The following is a 22364-nucleotide window of genomic DNA, read 5'->3' as shown; positions in this document are numbered from 1 at the left end:
GGGCCGACCTCGTCTGTTGACTAACGGAGACCGCCGACAGTTGAAGAGGGTCTTAGCGTGTAATAGGCAGACATCCAACCAGACCATCAAACAGGAATTCCAAACTGCATCAGGATCCACTGCAAGTACCATAACAGCTAGGCGGGAGGTGAGAAAACTTGGATTTCATGGTCGAGCGGCTGCTCATAACCCCACACATCACGCTGGTAAATGCCAAACGATGCCTCGCTTTGTGTATGGAGCGAAAACACTGGACGATTGAACAGTGAAAAACCTTGTGTGGAGTGACGAATCACAGTATACAATGTGGCGATCCGACGGCAGCGTGTGAGTATGGCAAATGCCCAGTGAACGTCATCTGCCAGCGTGTCTAGTGTCAACAGTAAAATCCGGAAGCGGTGGTGCTATGGTGGGGTAGTGTTTTTCATGGAGGGGGCTTGCACGACTTGTTGGTTTGTGTGGCATTATCACAGTACAGGCCTACATTTACGTTTTAAGCACCTTCTTGCTTCCCACTGTTGAAGAGCAATTCTGGGATGTCGATTGCATCTTTCAACACGATCGAGCACCTGTTCATAATGCACGGCCTCTGTCGGAGTGGTTACACGACAATAACATCCCTGTAATGGACAGTCCTGCACAGAGTCCTGGCCGGCCGGAGTGGCCGAGCGGTTCAAGGGGCTACAGTCTGGAACCGCGCGACCGCTACGGTCGCAGGTTCGAATCCTGCCTCGGGCAATGATGAGTGTGATGTCCTTAGGTTAGTTAGGTTTAAGTAGTTCTAAGTTCTAGGGTACTGATGACCTCCAAAGGTAAGTCCCATAGTGCTCAGAGTCATTTGAACCATTTGAACAGAGTCCTGACCTGCATCCTAGAGAACACCTTTGGGATATTTTGGAACGCTGACTTCATGCCAGGTCTCACCGACCGACGTCGATACTTCTCCGTGCAGCACTCCGTGAAGAATGAGCTGCCATTCGCCAAGAAACCTCCCAGCACCTGATTGAACGTATGCTTGCGAGAGTGGGAGCTGTCACCAGTGCTAAGAGTGGGCTAACATCATATTAAATTCCAGCATTACCGATGGAGGGCGCCATGAACTTGTAGGCCATTTTCATCCAGGTGTCCGGATACTTTTGATCACACTGTATATATATATATATATATATATACGATCCAATGTGGACCCATTAGATCGGAAATTATATGATAATCAATACCTTAAATAAGTGTGTACAATTTCGTGGAAAGTACTGGTGCTCGCAGCAGTCAGGAGGAACATTGTAAATCAAATATGACCCACACACTTGCAGTTTTAACTTTAAATGCATGGTGCACCACTTCTGGGTCTCAGGCACTTATCATCTGCGCAGTGTACGTCAGCACACCACCAAGAGTACCGCCGTAAAAGTCTTTACCACACAGGTAGCTGTGCCATAGATAATAACAATAGCAGTAGGCGTCACAAATGTATTTACAGCAAGTGATAAATAGTTCAGCCACTTGTGAAAGAAACGTCAAAGGGAATGGATCTCAAGACGTACATCAACACTCCCTCCTGTGAGGCAATGTAAGTATTAAAGTTGGGAATGTAGACGAAGAAAGAAGCCAATAAGCTTAACTAATGACTCGCGTTTCCTTACAGGCTAAGTGAAGTCACTGCAGCAGCAGCCACCTGACTAGTTCAAAATGCTGTTTAGTCAAACTTCTTGTTTGAACACCAGTGGCTGTAAGGAGGTCGGTGTTAATACGATATCAAGTAGGAGTTCTACTCGGTGGTAGTAATTTAAAACACCAAATTTAGTAATGTCAAAGTAATATTATTCAGAGATGTATGGCGTCAACTACGTGAAATCTTAATGCCTTGTTCCACAGAAGCCTTTACTCTTTGTCTCTGATACTGGATGAACACATAATCTCTATAGTAGACTTCCCTGGAAAAGTTAAAACATTGAACAACAGGGAGGGTATACATCTAACGAAGCAGAATTTTAAGAGTTTAATTAATGCCAGTTATGCAATATAGGATGAGCTAAAGTATCGACTAAGGTGGCAGGCATATGTTCACCGACTCTATTAGTCGTTGTGGACTAAATTGCTGGGGTAAGCTCGCTAAACTCTCCACCCATCGGAAGAAACCACAGCTGAAGTCTAAAACTCCTATTGTGCGTCGATGGTGATGGAAACGTGTGATTCAACATTACCAATGAGACCACGGAACTACTATCTTCTTTGTTTATATAACCAGCTATATGTAAAAGTTTGTAGAAAACCCAGCATCCCAATGTAAACGAACAGCTGCCATCATCAATCCCACCACAACAGCCTAGTAGCAAGCGAGAGGTCCTCCAAATATGTTGCTGGAAACCGAAAGAAAACAAATGAGTCAGTACTTCCCTATAACGTAACTGCTACGATTAATGGTTCTCTAAGTTGTGGGAAAACTAATCTTCTTCTAACACTGTTTATGCACCCTGAGCAAGACCACTTCGAGCATGTATATATATTTTTTCAAAAACTCAGTTTCGGCTTAAATATCAGCTATTTCAGGAGATTTTACAGGGCTTTGAAGGAGTAACACAATAGACATTCAATGAAAACAGTGATATTCCATCGCCTGAAAATAAAGTCAAACAGCGTATTCAAAGTTGACAACGTTACGGTGGAAAATCAGGAAGAGATCTGCTGATGTTTCTACTTTGGTCGCCGTATGCAAGTCTATATGTTTTGAGTCAAATATATGCAAGGATCCCAAAGCGGTTAGTCTGGGGTAAGGCGAACGTTATTATTGGTTTGAGAGAGGACGATCTTAATTTAAAGCATATTTATGAAGCACATATAGGAATGAACATGTCACTCAACGAATACGTTACCATACCCAGGGATTTCTGGAATAACTCACAGCATGGGGGTTTGGTGATAGATGTTGTTGTTGTGGTCTTCAGTTCTGAGACTGGTTTGATGCAGCTCTCCATGCTACTCTATCCTGTGCGACCTTCCTCATCTCCCAGTACCTAATGCAACCTACATCCTTCTCAATCTGCTTAGTGGTAGATAAAGCTAGAAAGCTGAATTACGGCCGATATAGACGAAGTTTTGACGAGATTCTGTATAATAACAGTGTATCAAAGCGTGACTTCATCACTGTAGATTATGGACAAACTTGTACTAAGGTGCCCACTCGTTTGGAGGGTGCAAAGCACACGCATCTATACGTTGACAGGAATTTCGACGCGATCAATGTTAATTAATGAAACTAGAAAGTATAATCGAGGATCGGGCTATAAATGTCAAGCAGTTGAATGCTAGACTACAGCAATATGAACTATACGTGAATGAGAAATTTGGAGAAGTCAACCCAAATCTAACAGATATACGTTGTTATATCAAGTCAATAGTTAAAGCGCTTGACTACTATCCTTACCAACAGTCTGAATATGTAGAGGGCGTGTCTCCTAAACCTCGACAGGTACATTTTCTCTGGTCTTTCGGCAGATATATGCAATTTAGTTTTTGGAGTATGTAGCTGGAGTCGACCCAAATAAATACTGTCCATCTAGTGTTCCGTGCAAGGCTCAGTGCTGACAGAGAACGTCGGTTTGTTCCCTATTAAGAGTAAATTATTTTTATAGTGGCATTTTACACTACTAGCCACTAAAATTCCTACTCCAAGAAGATATGCAGATGATAAACGAGTATTCACTGGACAAATATATTATTCTAGAACTGACATGTGATTACATTTTCACACAATTTCGTTGCATTGATCCTGAGAAATCAGTACCCAGAACAACCACCTCTGACCGTAATAACGGCCTAGATACGCATGGGCATTGGGCCAAACAGAGCTTGGATGGAGTCTACAGGTACAGCTGCCCATGTAGCTTCAACACGATACCACAGTTCATCAAGAGTAGTGACTGGCGTATTGTGACGAGCCAGTTGCTCGGCCACCATTGACCAGACGTTTTCAATTGGTGTGAGATCTGGAGAATTTGCTGGCCAGGGCGGCAGTAGAACATTTTCTGTATCCAGAAAGGCCCGTACAAGACCTGCAACATGCGGTCGTGCATTATCCTGCTGCAATGTAGGGTTTCGCAGGGATCGAATGTAGGGTAGACCCACGGGTCGTAGCACATCTGAAATGTAACGTCCACCGTTCTAAGTGCCGTCAATGCGAACAAGAGGTGGCCGAGACGTGTATCCAACGGCACCCCATACCATCACGCCGGGTGATGACGAATACACGCTTCCAATGTGTGTTCACCGCGATGTCGCCAAACACCGATGCAACCATCATGACGCTGTAAACAGAACCTGGATTCATCCGAAAAATAACATTTTGCCATTCATGCACCCAGGTTCGTCGTTGAGAACACCATCGCAGGCGCTCTTGTGATGCAGCGTCAAGGGTAACCGCAGCTGATAGTCCATGCTGCTGCAAACGTCGTCTAACTGTTCGTGCAGACGGTTGTTGTCTTGCGAAAGTCCCCATCTGTTGGCTCAGAGATCGAGACATGGCTGCACGATCCGGTACAGCCATGCGGATAAGATGCCTGTCATGTCGACTGCTAGTGATACGAGGCCGTTGGGATCCAGCACGGCGTTCCGTATTACCCTCCTGAACCCGCCGATTCCATATTCTGCTAACAGCCATTGGATCTCGACCAACGAGAGCAGCAATGTCACGATACGACAAACCGCAATCGCGATAGGCTACAATCCGTCCTTTATCAAAGTCGGAAACGTAATGGTACGCATTTCTCCTCCTTACACGAGGCATCACAACAACGTTTCACCAGGAAATGCCGGTCAACTGCTGTTTGTGTATGAGAAATCGGTTGGAAACCTTCCTCATAACAGCACGTTGTAGGTGTCGCCATCGTCGTAAACCTTGTGTGAATGCTCTGAAAAGCTAATCATTGGCATATCACAGCATCTTCTTGCTGTCGATTAAATTTTGCGTCTGTAGTAAGTCATCTTCGTGGTGTAGCAATTTTAATGGCCAATACTGTATGTGCCAAAGTGATTAAGGGGTCCGAGATTAGTCTAGAGCCATATTTGTTTTATCGATACGTATTAACAGGGACAGAAAAATATGAAGAAGAACGTTACTTCAGCAGCGACTGAGCAGCACTGCTGCATGGTGCTAGCAGTCGGCGCTGGCCTGGTCAGTGCTATCCCTACTTGGTATTTGTTATTCATGTTTTTTACTAGTCCTGTTAACACAGATCGATTAAACGAATTCTGAACTAGTTTGGAGACACTCAATCGCACGTGCACATAAGATTTTACTCTCAATGGAAAATGTACCGACACTTTCTATCAACAGTGGGTGTCGCACGAATGATGTTTTGAGCATCATTTGTTTGAGTTGATTCCTGCTACCTATTGCACATACTAAATTCCAAATATCTGACAAAACACCAGGGGATATGGGCCTGTCGACCCATAGGAAAAACACATTGTTCATAAGTTGCACGTAAGCTCAAAACTAGCTTGGTAAACACCAGCATGTAATCAACAAAGCGTAAAATTGTTTAAGCGCCGAAGATTAATAAATGGGAGTTATGATCGTTAAAGTTGGGGCAGCTGCAACGAGATCAACATTTCTCGGAAACGCTGAAGCCGTTAACTGACAGTCTGAAAAAGTTGACAGACACAATATATGACGGCAGACAAGAAGAAGAAGAATTATAAGAAGAAATGGGAGTATACGCTATTGCTCATTTCATTAACCGTTACAGTAATGGAGAATTTGACAAAACATACAGGATCAGCAGGTCGAAACCAGACACGTTACGTAACCACCCGAATAACTGAAGATGCAGTATGAGTAGGGGATAAGGAATTTGAAGAAACGCCTGGTTTATTAGAGCTAGCATTCTTAAAAATAGCGGAAGTTAAAAAATATACCCTAAAAGAAATAAAACCGTATGGTCCAATTCTACACATAACTAACGCTGATAGGACCTCAAGAGAAATAATGAAAGTCTCAAAGAGTGATAAATACAATAATATAATTAAACCAGTGTTATCAGTTGCACACAATGTAGTAAAGGGGTTAAAGCTAAGCATAAAAGGCTGAATAATCTATCTTTTAAATACATATATATTATGATGACCCAAATGAAATCGGAGAGTGATTTTAACTACTTACACCATTACTATAACAGGACACATGAATTAAATTATATCACATGCATCTTTCTTCGCGAAAGGCACATCTTTGAACAATTATGGAGACGGTCGTTCATGAGCTAGACAGGCCAGCATACAGAACATTCGCACACATACATGTGATAATACAAGGATTGGACACTTTATAGAAGGGTTATCCCATAGATATATGAGAATATTCATGAATGAATAATGGTGTCAAGTATATTGTTGTGGTCACAGATGCATACTCCAAATTCGCTGGGGCTTTACCTGTGAGGGTAAAAATGAGAGAGGAATATTCAGAGGTTTTTGAACAATTGCTGCAGACTGAAACGATTTGCTCTCCCAACAATCTTTAGACTTATCAAGGACGTGAATTTTCAATATGCTTTACAGATTGGTAATGGAGGGGTATGGAATAAATCACTACTCTAAATTCGCCAATTTGAAAGCTAGTATTGTTAATCTATTGGTCAGGAGCGCTGAAAGCTGGATGTGGAAGCAATTTACTCGTCAAAGGTTGTACAAAAAGCTAAACATTCTACCACAAATCATTCGCATTACACATCATGGAATTAAGAAGAGAACTATTTATGTCCGCGATAGTGGATTCATAAATACAGTATACGATCGTGTTAATATGGTGGATCCACACCAGAAGAAGTTCAGTGTAAGTGATTTACTGCACATTCCGGAATAAAAGTCCCATAAACTGAACTGGTCAACGGAGTTATTTACAGATTTCAAACTGCAGCATACAAACACGAGAACATATATTTACAGGAAGTTTTTACAGAGGGAAGTTACAGAAAAGCTCTAAGGCGGATGTGTTCCTCATACTGAGGGTCACAAGATGGTGAGTGAACAAGGCATAGGTGAAATGGCTTGGCTTCTCATCAAAGCACAACTGTTGAGTAAATGCTCCCAGTTTGCTATATAATACGACACACAAAACTGAAACCATGCAGTAGCGTGACATGAGTGATGGGAAACATATAAACGAAGGTAGGGGTAGTATTCTTGACAATCTACCAGTCGACCTTCATATCTCAGTTTTTGTAGACCTGAAACAAAACTGAAAAAGCGTCTAGCCAAAAGAAATTATTTATTTATTAGTTTTTTTAATCAACATTCATTATAAAAGTAAGTGCTAAAAATCAAAAACGGTTACCGATACAATCAAGGGAGTTATATGGTTTGGCAGCGCTCTATTCCCCCTTCCATGAAGAAGAATTCAGTGTTTACCTGAAGCGTGTGCTTTTGAAGATATAAGGGCTGGAAACTTTTAGAACATTCCAGGACATTCTAGAGTATTCGAGAACCTTCTAGAGTATTCGTGAGCATTCCACAATGTTCCTGAATGTTCCATAATAATCTGAGATGTTCTGTAATGTTCGGGAGTAGTCTGGAACATTAAGGAGGATTCCGGAATGTTCGGGAACATCTTGGAACATCCCAGATCATTGTGGGAGGTTCCAAAACACTCTCTAATGCTGCGGAATGTTCTGGGACATTGTGGACCATTCGAAACCTTTTTGGTGCTTTCTGGAATTTGCCACTGATGGAGCCACTCATTGTTAGGGATACATAATGCAAGACCTGTGCTGTGTTCGAATATGTGGCTGTGTAATGGGTACAAATAAGCGTGAAATACGTTAAACATGTGTGAAATATGTGTTACATGTTCTTATACGTGCAAAGTCGTGGGTAAAATGTTCACCGTAAACCCCTCGAACGATTTCAGTCGAATTTGGTACACATAAGAGTTACAATCTCGTAAGAACCACCAGACTTCTTTTTGTGATATAGTGGAGGGAAAATGGAGGAAGAGGAGATGGTCAGACAGAGAAAGGGAAGGAGGAGACAGGCACAGATAGGAGGAGGAGGAGATTGACAGTGACAGAGGAGGAAGAGACAAGTCGAGAGATGGAGGAGGAGGAGATGAAGAGACAGAGGGGGAGGAGGAAATGGGCAGCAAAAGGGAAGGCGATGGGACGGACAGAGAGAGGGGGAGGAAGACATGGATAAAGAAAGGAAAGGGGAGAGAATGAACAAGGAGAGGGTGGAGGGATGGACAGAGAGAAAGGGGAGGAGGAGTTGGACATAGAGAGCAGGAGGAGGAAATAGAACTAGAGGTAGGAGGAGAAGACGGACCAAGGAAAAAGAAGCAGATGGATAGAGGGGGAAGGAGCAAATTGACAGAGAGAAGGAGGAGGAGGAGATGGACAGAGAGAGGCGCAAAAGGACATGGACAGAAAGTGGATGGTGGAGAAGGTCGACAGAGAAGGGGGGAGGGGTGTAATGGAGACTGACAGAGAGAGGGAGGAGTGGAGGTGAAAGATAGGGGCAGGAGGGGTAGCTAGAGAGAGGAGGGAGGGTAGCTAGTTAAAGAGAGAGGGGGTGGTGGAATGCCATACACGGTCATAGGCCTCCGCTAGGTCGAGGGATGTAAAAATTAAGGACTTATGAGAGTTAACCAGGTGGAAAAGCAGATCGATGAGGTGCAGGAGCTGGTCATCAGAAGAGAGATGGGGACGGAAGCCACACTTTTTAACAGGAAGGAGGTGGTGTTGTTTAAGGTGTTGATGGATGTGTCGGGAGTTGATCGATTCGAAGACCTTGCTTAACACTTAGGTGATCTAGATAAGGTGAGGTATGAATTAACCAAATGAAGGCAAATTTACCTTAAAAGAAAGATATGTAGAGAAATACCGCATTGTGTTACCATCTATCGAACTCTAGCTATTTTCTATAGCAACAGCTGTAGGTATTCCAAGAATGAAATAAAGAAATAGTTTTTAGAAAAATCTATTTTTTCATTTAATATTTTTCAGGAATTTTTTTCCTGTTAACAGAAATTTCTAGCTCCTCTAGAGTATCAAGAACTGCTCTTTAGGTGTATGTTGTAAAATCCTTCAATTTTCATGAACACCACCAATAGTTTGGTTACTCCGTGGTAAATGATTTCCTACATTATCTGCATAACTGTGTGCGTTTGCTCCCAAAATCTCTTCTTGAAAGGCCTACCACCCATCTCCAGCTAAAAGTTTTCACAATCATTATAGTTGTTTCTGTACATGTCTGAGGTTTCGTATTTATCACATGTGGATCCTGTTGAATGATGTGAACTATTCCAAAGTTTGTTACTAGCTTTTGGCCCTATCTCTACTTTTAGTTATTTAAAATGGTTTACTAGTCTCTCGACAAAACCACAATTATGTGTCATACATATACTCAGTCTCTTTTCTTCTATAGGCTTCTCGGCAACGTCATTTTTCCGTCTGTTACACAAAACTCGAATGTAATATAACCATTACATTTTGCAACTTTCTCCAGTATTTTCAATTAGATTCGAATATCGTTTAATTACAAGGAAAATTTCATTAATCCGTTTAACATAAAACGAAAGTAAGCACATTTATGTGTTCTCAGGGGACACGAATCTGCTGATATGATAACATCTGAATATGTTGGTTTCCTGAAAATGCCAGATGATAGCTGTCAGTAGATATAGTTAAACCTAGGTAACTTAAAGACTTTTTAACTTCATCTTCTACGGTGAATCGAATGTTTCTGTGCACAGTGTTAAATTTGTTCTGGTAAATGATTAATTAAATTGTAACCACTGATAACTAAAGAAAAGTATCATGAACGTATCTATTATAAATGATCACTTTACTCCAGACCTCAGGATATTCTTTGATGAAATTATTCTCGAATATATTCATTCTGTTGAATAAGCTATTTCCCATCGCAAAACATGATGTTTGGTGATAATATTTTCCATTGAATATAAAGTAGTTGAAAGATAACGAGAATTCTTACATTTCCATCAATTCGATGATCTAACATTGGTTCAGCTCGTTGTATGTTAATAAATTGCGCTTGATGAGTTCTAGGGTTTCATGAACAGGTATGCTGGTGTAAAGATTCACAACATCGTAAGAGACCAAATATGCATCCTTAGAGTTAGTACAGTTGGGAGCATTAGTCATGCTCACATCATCCTTATTTGTTACATTTAAAAACCTCCTGAAGTTTTGTGTTAAGAAGTGCATTAAACTTCGATACTGGGTTGTACTTTATTTCATTGATTCCATTATTTGTAAAGAATTTAACAGCTTTGCTAATACAATTAGTCATGTATTAAAACCACTGAACTGCCATATCTGATTTAGTCACAATAGTCTCGTTTTCATAAAGTTTCTCATTGAGTTACCTAACGGTTTTTAATAAAACTGGGGCTTAACGTGTACCATGTTTGGTTCTTCCAGTTGCCCTATTTAAATTCCAGGATATACAGGCTTGTTGATCTCTATTAAGTTTAACAACATCACAGATAGTTTCCACTACAGCAACAGTATTGTAATGAGTTTCCTGTCAATTTAGGGGGAACATTAAGTGACTGTGATTATGTTGGCAAAACTATTGAAGTCTTTGCAAATAATGGTATCAGTGATATAGAGTACAACCGAGTACCAAGGTTTAAACCACTTCTTAAGGCAAAACTTAAGTGAAGCTGTTTTTTTTTTATATTCAACAGATAAGTATAAAAGGAGACTCACTCTAATGAACTCAATTGTACCAACTTTCAGGTCACAGCTCAAGCTACACGAAGAATAGCACCCTGTTTGTCCAGTAGTTAACAACCCTGCTGCGCCTACTTACAAACTAAACTAGCACCTTCATAAAAGGCTTAAAGCTGTTTATACTTAGGAAAAATCCTTTTCAATAAAAAAGTGTTATCATTTTATACAGGAAGCAGAAAATTTTTTAGGACCGAAAGATGTAGGTCTGGGCTCTTTTTATATTGTAAGTCTTTACACGTGCATACTTGTTCACGAAACCATAGAAATCATCAAGTAAAATTTCTTAACATACAATACGAAGACCCAAGGTTGAATCGTCGAATTGATGGAAACGACAGAATTCTCCCTGTCTTTCAATTACCTTAAATTCATTGGAAAATATTATCCCTCAATGGTGATATAGTCCCTTTCCCACAGAATACTGACCCCAAAAGCAATTCCAGTCCTGATGTTATCCTCGTACCTTCCAACATCGTTGGGTTCATTGCTGCAGCAGCCCTCGACTCCACTGGAAGCGACTATCTCCCTGTCCTACTCACCATCCCCTACACAACACACCCTATTTATGTACCCGCTCGTCCACCCTTTCCAGCACACATAAAGAACTACTCACATACCATCTCTGATGCCTACAGAGAACGCATTGCTACCCAAATCAGAGGCTATCCCTTGCCCTTCCAAGACCCTAGTGACATTGACCATGCTGCCACTTTCCTTCAACAAAACTTGTCGAACGCCATAAATCACCACATTCCAATGAAGACCATCTGTCCACGCTCTCCCTCCACGTGCTCTCCTACTCCTCCGTGAATCCTGTCCCCTGTACTGATCCTTTCCGTGGGCCCATGCCCGAAATCCACTTACACGCTACCAACTAGTACAACGACACATCAGAAGTCTGCTGAACACAAAGAAACGCAGAGCTTGGCTCCAAACATGCACTTCCCTCAACGCTACAGTGCCCATAAACTCTTCCAGGTACTGGAAGCCATTTTACCATCTTACGTCTTCTTGGGAACAACCCTCAACTTTCCTAATCCCTCCTGCACAATCGTGACGCCCTACTCGACAACCTAAACAAAGCCAACTACTTCCCTCCAGCTCCATCTCAATCATTTCACCTCCTGATGCAACCAGTGGCTCCCGAAAATCAACCCTACCAAAACACAGACAATACTTATAGGCCAAACTTCCTCCAGCTTCCGCTTCTACAACCTTTACCTTGCCATTTACGACCATCCTATACAGTTAACTGTTGTTGTTGTTGTGGTCTTCAGTCCTGAGACTGGTTTGATGCAGCTCTCCATGCTACTCTATCCTGTGCGAGCTTCTTCATCTCCCAGTACCTACTGCAACCTACATCCTTCTGAATCTGTTTAGTGTAGTCATCTCTTGGTCTCTACGATTTTTACCCTCCACGCTGCCCTCCAATACTAAATTGGTGATCCCTTGATGCCTCAGAACATGTCCTACCAACCGATCCCTTCTTCTGGTCAAGTTGTGCCACAAGCTCCTCTTCTCCCCAATCTTATTCAATACTTCCTCATTCTTCAGCATTCTTCTGTAGCACCACATTTCAAAAGCTTCTATTCTCTTCTTGTCCAAACCATTTATCGCCCATGTTTCACTTCCATACATGGCTACACTCCATACAAATACTTTCAGAAATGACTTCCTGACACTTCAATCTATACTCGATGTTAACAAATTTCTCTTCTTCAGAAACGCTATCCTTGCCATTCCCAGTCCACGTTTTATATCCTCTCTTCTTCGACAATCATCAGTTATTTTGCTCCCCAAATAGCAAAACTCCTTTACTACTTTAAGTGTCTCATTTCCTAATCTAATTCCCTCAGCATCACCCGACTTAATTCGACTACATTCCATTATCCTCGTTTTGCTTTTGTTGATGTTCATCTTATATCCTCCGTTCAAGACACTTTCCATTCCATTCAACTGCTCTTCCAAGTCCTTCGCTGTCTCTGACAGAATTACGATGTCATCGGCGAACCTCAAAGCTTTTATTTCTTCTCGACGGATTTTAAGACCTACTCCGAATTTTTCTTTTGTTTCCTTCACTGCTTGCTCAATATACAGATTGAATAACATCGGGGAGAGACTACAACACTGTCTCACTCCCTTCCCAACCACTGCTTCCCTTTCATGTCCCTCGACTCTTATAACTGCCATAAGGTTTCTGTACAAATTGTAAATAGCCTTTCGCTCCCTGTATTATACCCCTGCCACCTTTAGAATTTGGAAGAGAGTATTCCAGTCAACATTGTCAAAAGCTTTCTCTAAGTCTACAAATGCTAGAAACGTAGGTTTGCCTTTCCTTAATCTAGCTTCTAAGATACGTCGTAGGGTCAGTATTGCCTCACGTGTTCCAACATTTCTAAGGAAACCAAACTGATCTTCCCCAAGGTCTGCTTCTAGTAGTTTTTCCATTCGTCTGTAAAGAATTCGCGTTAGTATTTTGCAGCTGTGACTTATTAATCTGATAGTTCGGTAATTTTCACATCTGTCAACACATGCTTTCTTTGGAATTGGAATTTTTATATTCTTCTTGAAGTCAGAGGGTATTTCGCCTGCCTCATACATCTTGCTCACCAGATTGTAGAGTTTCGTCAGGACTGGCTCTCCCAAAGCCGTCAGTAGATCGAATGGAATGTTGTCTACTCCAGGGGTCTTGTTTCGACTCAGGTCTTTCAGTGCTCTGTCAAACTCTTCACGCAGTATCGTATCTCCCATTTCATCTTCATCTACATCCTTTTCAATTTCCATAATATTGTCCTCAAGTACATCGCCCTTGCATAGACCCTCTATATACTCCTTCCACCTTTCTGCTTTCCCTTCTTTGCTTAGAACTGGGTTTCCATCTGAGCTCTTGGTGTTCATACAAGTGGTTCTCTTATCTCCAAAGGTCTCTTTAATTTTCCTGTAGGCGGTATGTATCTTACCCCTACTGAGATACGCCTCTACATCCTTACATTTGTTCTCTAGCCATGCCTGCTTAGCCATTGTGCACTTCCTGTCGATCTCATTTTCGAGACGTCTGTATTCCTTTTTGTCTGCTTCATTTACTGCATTTTTATATTTTCTCCTTTCATCAATTAAATTCAATATTTCTTCTGTTACCGAAGGATTTCTACTAACCCTCGTCTTTTTACCTACTTGATCCTCTGCTGCTTTCACTACTTCATCCCTCAAAGATGCCCATTCTTTTTCTACTGTATTTCTTTCCCCCAGTCTGTCAATTGCTACCTTATGCTCTCCCTGAAACTATGTACAACCTCTGGTTCTTTTAGTTTATCCATGTCCCATCTCCTTAAATTCCCACCTATTTGTAGTTTCTTCAATTTTAATCTACAGGTCATAACCAATAGATTGTGGTCAGAGTCCACATCTACCCCTGGAAATGTCTTACAATTTAAAACCTGATTCCTAAATCTCTGTCTTTCCATTATATAATCTATCTGAAACCTGTCAGTATCTCCAGGCTTCTTCCATGTATACAGCCTTCTTTTATGATTCTTGAACCAAATGTTAGCTATGATTAAGTTGTGCCCTGTGCAAACTTCTACCAGGCGGCTTCCTCTTTCATTTCTTTGCCCCAGTCCATATTCACCTACTACGTTTCCTTCTCTCCCTGCCGGCCGCGGTGGTCTCGCGGTTCTAGGCGCGCAGTCCGGAGCCGTGCGATTGCTACGGTCGCAGGTTCGAATCCTGCCTCGGGCATGGATGTGTGTGATGTCCTTAGGTTAGTTAGGTTTAAGTAGTTCTAAGTTCTAGGGGACTAATGACCACAGCAGTTGAGTCCCATAGTGCTCAGAGCCATTTGAACCTTCTCTCCCTTTTCCTACTACCGAATTCCAGTCACCCGTGAGTATTAAATTTTCGTCACCCTTCACTATCTCAATAATTTCTTTTATTTGATCATACATTTCTTCAATTTCTTCGTCATCTGCAGAGCTTAGTTGGCATATAAACTTGTACTGCTGTAGTAGGTGTGGGCTTCGTATCTATCTTGGCCACAATAATGCGTTCACTATGCTGTTTGTAGTAGCTTACCGTCATTCCTATTTTCCTATTCATTATTAAACCTACTCCTGCATTACTCCTATTTGATTTTGTGTTTATAATCCTGTAGTCACCTGACCAGAAGTCTTGTTCCCCTGCCACCGAACATCACTAATTCCCACTATATCTAACTTTAACCTATTCATTTCCCTTTTGAAATTTTCTAACCTACCTGCTCGATTAAGGGATCTGACATTCCACGCTCCGATCCGTAGAACGCCAGTTTTCTTTCTCCTGATAACGACATCCTCTTGAGTAGTCCCCGCCCGGAGATCCGAATGGGGGAGTATTTTAGCTCCGGAATATTTTACCCAAGAGGACGCCATCATCATTTAATCATACAGTAAAGCTGCATGCCCTCGGGAAAAATTACGGCCGTAGCTTCCCCTTGCTTTCAGCCGTTCGCAGTACCAGCACAGCAAGGGCGTTTTGGTTAATGTTACAAGGTCAGATCAGTCAATCATCCAGACTGTCGCCTCTGCAACTACTGAAAAGGCTGCTGCCCCTCTTCAGGAACCACATGTTTGTCTGGCCTCTCAACAGATACCCCTCCGTTGTGGTTGCACCTACGGTACGGCTATCTGTATCGCTGAGGCACGCAAGCCTCCCCACCAACGGCAAGGTCCATGGTTCATGAGGGGAGGATTAACGATATAGGAGACAATCTCAGTAGCCGTCTTACGTTGTTTACAGATGATGCTTTCATTTACCGTATTGTAATGTCATCAGATGGCCAAAACGATTGCAAAATGATTTACATAATATATCTGCATAGCGCGAAAAGTGGCAATTGACCCCAAATAAAGAAATATGTGAAGTTATTCACATGAGTACTAAAAGAAATCCGCTAAATTTCGATTACGCGATAAGTCACACAGATCTGAAGGCTGTAAATTCAACTAAATACTTACGGATTACAATTACAAATAACCTAAATTGGAAAGATCTCATAGATAATTTTGTGGGTAGAGCCAACCAAAGACTGCGATTCATTGGCAGAACACTTAGAAGGTGCAACAGGTCTACTAATGAGACTGCTTACACCACACTTGTCCTCCCTATTCTGGAGTAATGCTGTGCGATGTGGGATCCGCATCAGATGGGACTGACGGATGACATCGAAAAAGTACAAAGAAGGGCCGCACGTTTTGTATTATCGCGAAGTAGGGGAGATAATACCACAGACATGATACGTGAATTGGAGTGGCAATCATTAAAACAAAGGCGTTTTTCGTTGCGACGGGATCTTCTAATGAAATTTCAATCACCATTTGTCTCCTCCTATTGCGAAAACATTCTGTTGGCACCCACCTACGTAGGGAGAAATGATCATCATGATAAAATAAGAGAAATCAGGGCTCGCACAGAAAAACGTAACTGCTCGTTTTTCCCGCGCGCCGTTCGAGAGTGGAACGGTAGAGAGACAGCTTGAAGGTGGTTCATTGAACCCTCTGCCATGCACTTCATTGTGAATAGCAGAGTAATCACGTAGATGTAGATTTAGACATGGAAACTTATCGCTTGGTCCAGTAAATCATATTTCCTACTACACCAGATCGACTGTCGTTTCCGAATATTCTTCCATTCAGCCGTTAACGTGCACTGTGCCGCAGACGCGGGCGGGTGGGGACAATATTACGCTATTGAGGATATTAACGAAGGTCTCCGCTCGACTTGAGGCACAAATGGAAAACCCCATGACGGCTGCGGGCGAAGTGAACATTAACACGGCCTATCTGCATCCCTTCGTCTTTGATGTCTTTCCCGATGGTGATGGCATCGACAAGCAGGACAACTATCCGTGTTACTATACAAAATCGTGCTACAGTGGTTTGAGGATTGTGATAGTGAACTCATGTTGATATCATAGCCACCGAATTCGTCTGACCTGAACGCGATGGAACGCATCTTGAACGTTATCGAGCGCCAGGTCCGCACCCACAAACCACACGCCCGTTATGTACAGGAGTTGCGTGACAGGTACGTAGACGTCTTGTGTCGAATACCTCTGGAAATATGCTACGGACTTGTCGAACCCACACCATGCGGATCGCTGCTGTATCGCGATCCAAAGGTGAAATCAGCAAGACGAGGTGAATAGGTTTTAGCTCGTCAGTATAGGTTGCTTTCGGCGAAACTTGTACCGATATCTGAGGAAACTCTGACACAAATTGTTTTCCTTTGCCTGCAGTGTTGTGTATAGATCTCTGACTCGACGTCCGACAGACAAATAACAGTTTGAGAAACGCAACTACTTATTCACGTCCCTGAAGGTAAACATCTCACTTAGACACGGGAAGGGCAGATAAAGAATTTTATAACTGGCGGCATCCCCGGTATGCAGATCGAAGTTGAAAGAACGCGAGCAGCTGCTGATGCTAGTTTTGCAAAGAGTTGGAAGTTTTCAAGCTCTTCGCCCAAGTACTTGGCAAACAATGCGGCTAACTTGTTTGATGCTCAACGCTATAAGATAGTGGCCGTTGACTCGAGAGATATACACAGCCTGACGGGAAAATTTTCATAATAGCGTAGTAGAAAAGTACACAGGTGTTTACGTAATAACTAGATCTGTTAGCAAATGCATTGCTATTTTTGAGAAGCCGCTGGAACATATTTCAGAAGCCCTCTTTTGGGATGCATTTCATGTGATCGGTCACAGCCTAATGAGCAGCACTGAGTGATATATGGGAATGACTTGATAGCAAATCCTTTTATTCTAATTCACCATTCATTTCAAAATCATCACATTCATATATACGTTACTGAAATCAGTGCACTATACATACACCGAAAATGTAGCTATAAGGGGCAGTCAAATAAAAACCGAACACCCGCCACAATGGGACCATGCAGTGGTTCAATTCAAAAGTAAAAGTAATACCTTTATTCCACTCGGAGACGAGACGATCAATTCCTGTTTCGCAGAGCACGGTCAGCCGCTGATGGATCCTCAACCGCACCCACTCTTGTATTTGCTCGTCTGACTGAAACTAGCGTCCACGAATGTCTTTTTTAATGTCGCCAAAGATGCGAACGTCACACTGTGAAACATTCGGGCTGTACGCTGAAGTGTGGCCTTCGTCCGATTAGCAGCGTCGGGGCGGGCGATATCGTGCAACAGGGTGATTCCGTCCAACAGCATTCCTGGGCGTTTTGGCTTTATGGTGCCTCACAGTGATGCAAAGTGCCTTCATAGCGCTGCGCTTTGATTTTGATTCCACTCTCGAAGGCACTCGACGAACAGAGAGTCTGTGTAGTCGCAGGATGTCGCCTTTACCTTAAGGGAAGTTGTATGAACAGCTTTGGATTTCTTTGGCAGGGGAGATGTAGGATGCTTCCACTGTTGGTCTGCACTCGGGCTGTCGGAATGCTGTCGGGCGAAATCATCCTGTCGCACGATAACGCCCTCCTCGCACTACCAATCGGACGAAGGTTACGCTATAGCGATTTGGTTGGGAAACGCTGCAGCGTCCTCGATACATCCCGGATCTTCCCCCGTATGATTTTCACATCTTTTTCGACCTGAAGAGAGACCTGAGTAAGAGAGACATGAGTAGACATCGGTTTCAGTCGACAGAGAAGTGCAGGAGTGAGTGCGGCTGCGGATCCGTCAGCGGCTGAACGCGTTCTACGAAACAGAAGTTGATCGTCTGGTCTCCAAGTGGGATTAATGTGTGGTGATTACTTCTGAATGGAGCCATTCCACGGTCCCGTTGCGGTGGCTGTTCGGTTTTCATTTGACTGTCTCTCATAAAATGGTAGCGTTAAGTAATATATACACTACTGGCCATTAAAACTGTTACACCAAGAAGAAATGCAGATGATAAACGGGTATTCATTGGACAAATATATTACACTAGAACTGACATGTGATTACATTTTCACGCAATTTGGGTGCATAGATCCTGAGAAATCAGTACCCAGAACAACCACCTCTGGTCATAATAACGGCCTTGATACGCCTGGGCATTGAGTCAAACAGAGCTTGGATGGCGTGTACAGGTACAGCTGCCCAAGTAGCTTCAACACGATACCACAGTTCATCAAGAGTAGTGACAGGCGTATTGTGACAAGCCAGTTGCTCGGCCACCATTGACCAGACGTTTTCTATTGGTGAGAGATCTGGAGAATGTGCTGACGAGGGCAGGAATCGAACACTTCCTGTATCCAGAAAGGCCCGTACAGGACCTTCAACATGCGGACGTGCATTATCCTGCTGAAATGTAGGGTTTCGCAAGGATCGAATTAAGGGTAGAGCCACGGGTCGTAACACAGCTGAAATGTAACGTCCGCTGTTCAAAGTGCCGTCAATGCGAACAAGAGGTGATCGAGAAGTGTAACCATACCATCACGCCGGGTGATACGCCAGTATGGCGATGACGAATACACGCTTCCAATGTGCGTTCACCGCGATGTCGCCAAACACGGATGCGACCATCATGGTACTGTAAACAGAACCTGGATTCATCCGAAAAAATGACGTTTTGCCGTTCGTGCACCCAGGTTCGTCGTTCAGTACAACATCGCAGGCGCTCCTGTCTGTGATGCAGCGTCAAGGGTAACCGCAGCCACGGTCTCCGAGTTGATAGTCCATGCTGCTGCAAACGTCGTCGAAATGTTCGTGCAGATGGTTGTTGTCTTACAAACGTCCCCATCTGTTGACTCAGGGTAAGACCCCTGTCATCTCGACTGCTAGTGATACGAAGCCGTTGGGATACAGCACGGCGTTCCGTAGTACCCTCCTTAACCCACCGATTCCATATTCTGCTTACAGTCATTGGATCTCGACCAACGTGAGCAGCAGTGTCGCGATACGATAAACCGCAATCGCGGTAGGCTACAATCCGACCTTTATCAAAGTCGGAAACGTGATGGTACGCATTTCTCCTCCTTCCACAAGGCATCACAACAACGTTTCACTAGACAATGCCGGTCAACTGCTGTTTGTGTATGAGAAATCGGTTGGAAACTTTCCATATGTCAGCACGTTGTAGGTGTCGCCACCGGCGCCACCCTTGTGTGAATGCTCTGAAAAGCTAATCATTTGCATATCACAGCATCTTCTTCCCGTCGGTTAAATTTCGCGTCTATAACACGTCATCTTCGTGATGTAGCAATTTTAATGGCCAGTAGTGTAACAGCAAAGTGTATAAACTTCCAACTGCTTAATCTAGTTTCAAGTTTCTCATTATATTTGCAACTGGTCAACAGTCGCAAGAAAAATATAATACCCACCAGTTGGCAGGTGCGTTACGTCCAAACGATACCATACACACTACTAGCCATTTAAATTGCAACTCTGGAAATGATAGTAAATAATGAAAGCTGCGCGTATATAGTACAATAAGAAGAATACATGATAAAATTTTTGGATGAATTGGGGGTATACATGGCGCAGGATTTGGTGTACGGAGCTGCCACTTCTGGCAGCAACAGTGACTCAAATCAGGCGGGCATAGAGTCGAACTGAGTTTCGGTGAGACATGCGAGCACGTCATTCAATTCTACCTCATCTCAGTGCCCAAGTCCATCTATCGTAGTGGCTAGTGACGAATGGCGTGACAGTCTCTCGGTAAACCAAGTCCAGCTGCTTTCCGTGGGTGAGAAATCAGTAGAACAGCCCGGACGTGCTAGCAAGGACAAGAGTCCAAGATCCTCACAATAAGATGCCCCAAGACAGTAAGGGCTGTATACAGTCTTGAATTATCTTGTTGAAAGATAACTTATCAGAGATCTCGAAGATATGGCACAATCACAGCCCTTCACACGCCACAAATGAAACGACTACTGTCCGTATTACAGGGTACATGATGTGATTATGTTCTACACACAATGCCACCATGTACCATCAAGCCATGTGGTGGATGTGACTATGAAAAATGAAAAGTAGCAGGTACTTTGTCCCTATAAGCTTCTACACTCAGGTATGTCCACCATTACACAGAACTAGTACTTGTCTGTAAAGGCAAAGTGGTACACTTTTGTGTACACCTCTCTACTGCTGCTTTAAGGATAGCAGCAAAGAAAAGTCGCCATGTTGACAAACTGTGGCGCTATAAATGTCGTTGCACACTATGTGTGGATACTTGTCTCGCTACAAACAAGCTCATTTCCTAACTTAAAGTACACTCCAAGAAAAATCAAAGACGACGAACTACAAAGGAATTATTCGAATCGGACGGAAATCGGTAGATGTGATGTACATGTACAGACAAACAAATGATCACAGTTTCAGAAAAACTGGGTTCTTTAGTCAAGAGAAAGAGCTGTGAAGATTCACCAAGTCAATAACGTGTTGATCCACCTCTGACTCTTATGCAAGCAGTTGTGGCACTGGTTGTTGGATGCCCTCCTGGGGTATATCGTGCCAAATTCTGGCCGTTCGGCGAGATAGATCGTCAAAATTCTGAACGGTTGGAGGTCTCTGGCCACAATGCTCCAAACGTTCTCAATTGGGGAGAGATCCCGCGAATTATCTGGCCAAGGCAGAGTTTGGCAAGCACGAAGACTAGCAGTAGAAATTCTCCCTGTGTGCGGGCGGACAATATCTTGCTGAAATGTAAGCCCAAGATGGCTTGCCATGAAGGACAACAAACGGGGCGTAGAAGGTCGTCGACGTACCACTGTGCTGAAAGCGTGCCGTGGATGACAATCAAAGGGGTCGTGCTATGAAATGAACAGGTACCCCAGACCTCCAACCCTGGTTGTCAGGCCGTGTGGCGGCGACAGTCAGGTTGGTATCCCACCGCTGTCAGGGGCGTCTCCAGACACGTCTTTGTCCTGGAATATCTTTGCCTTCAGTGATGAGCCCTGCTTCGAACTGAGCTCCGATGACCGGCATTATGGGCAGGGCCCTGTAACCACCTCGTGTTTTTCACCATCTAATACGCCAATTGGAGACAATTTGGCACGATATCCTCCAGGGGGACACCCAACAACTCTATCAGTCAATGCCAAGCAGAGTAACTGCCTGAATAAGAGGTAGAGGTGGACCAACGTGTTATTTACTTTATTTACTCACTGAATTTGTAAAGTTCTTTCTCCTGAATAAGTCATTCAATTTTTCAGGAACTGTAATCATTTGCTCGTCTGCACATGTACATCATATCTTACCGATTCCCATCCCATTCGGATAATTCCTTCGTGGTGTATCGGTTTTCTTTTTTTCTTATAGTGTACTTTATTTGTTACTTTTAGACAAATAATTTCACAAAACATTTGATTTTCTTTTTTTAAAGACTTTCTTATTTTCTCGTTTTGTTCAGAAAGCGCAAAATATAATATATTTAAATACCAGTTTGCGTTCTATTACTATTAAAAATATATAGGTCAAGAAAACGAAGGGGAGTTTAAATTTATGCTGTAATTAGCTATTTTTTTCAACATGAAAGTAATAATTTGACAATTTCTGCACCAACGTAGCTTTATATGCGCAAAATAGCTAGTCCGTGAAGAGATGAAATTTTTGATACTTTATTTACATAGCTATTGGCAGCTGTTCGTGTAATATTTCAATTTTCCCTCAAACCACGT

The sequence above is a fragment of the Schistocerca gregaria genome, chromosome X (assembly GCF_023897955.1).
Source record: "Schistocerca gregaria isolate iqSchGreg1 chromosome X, iqSchGreg1.2, whole genome shotgun sequence".
NCBI lineage: Eukaryota > Metazoa > Arthropoda > Insecta > Orthoptera > Acrididae > Schistocerca > Schistocerca gregaria.
The sequence above is the reverse complement of the archived record's forward strand: the minus strand, read 5'-3'. Positions refer to the sequence as shown.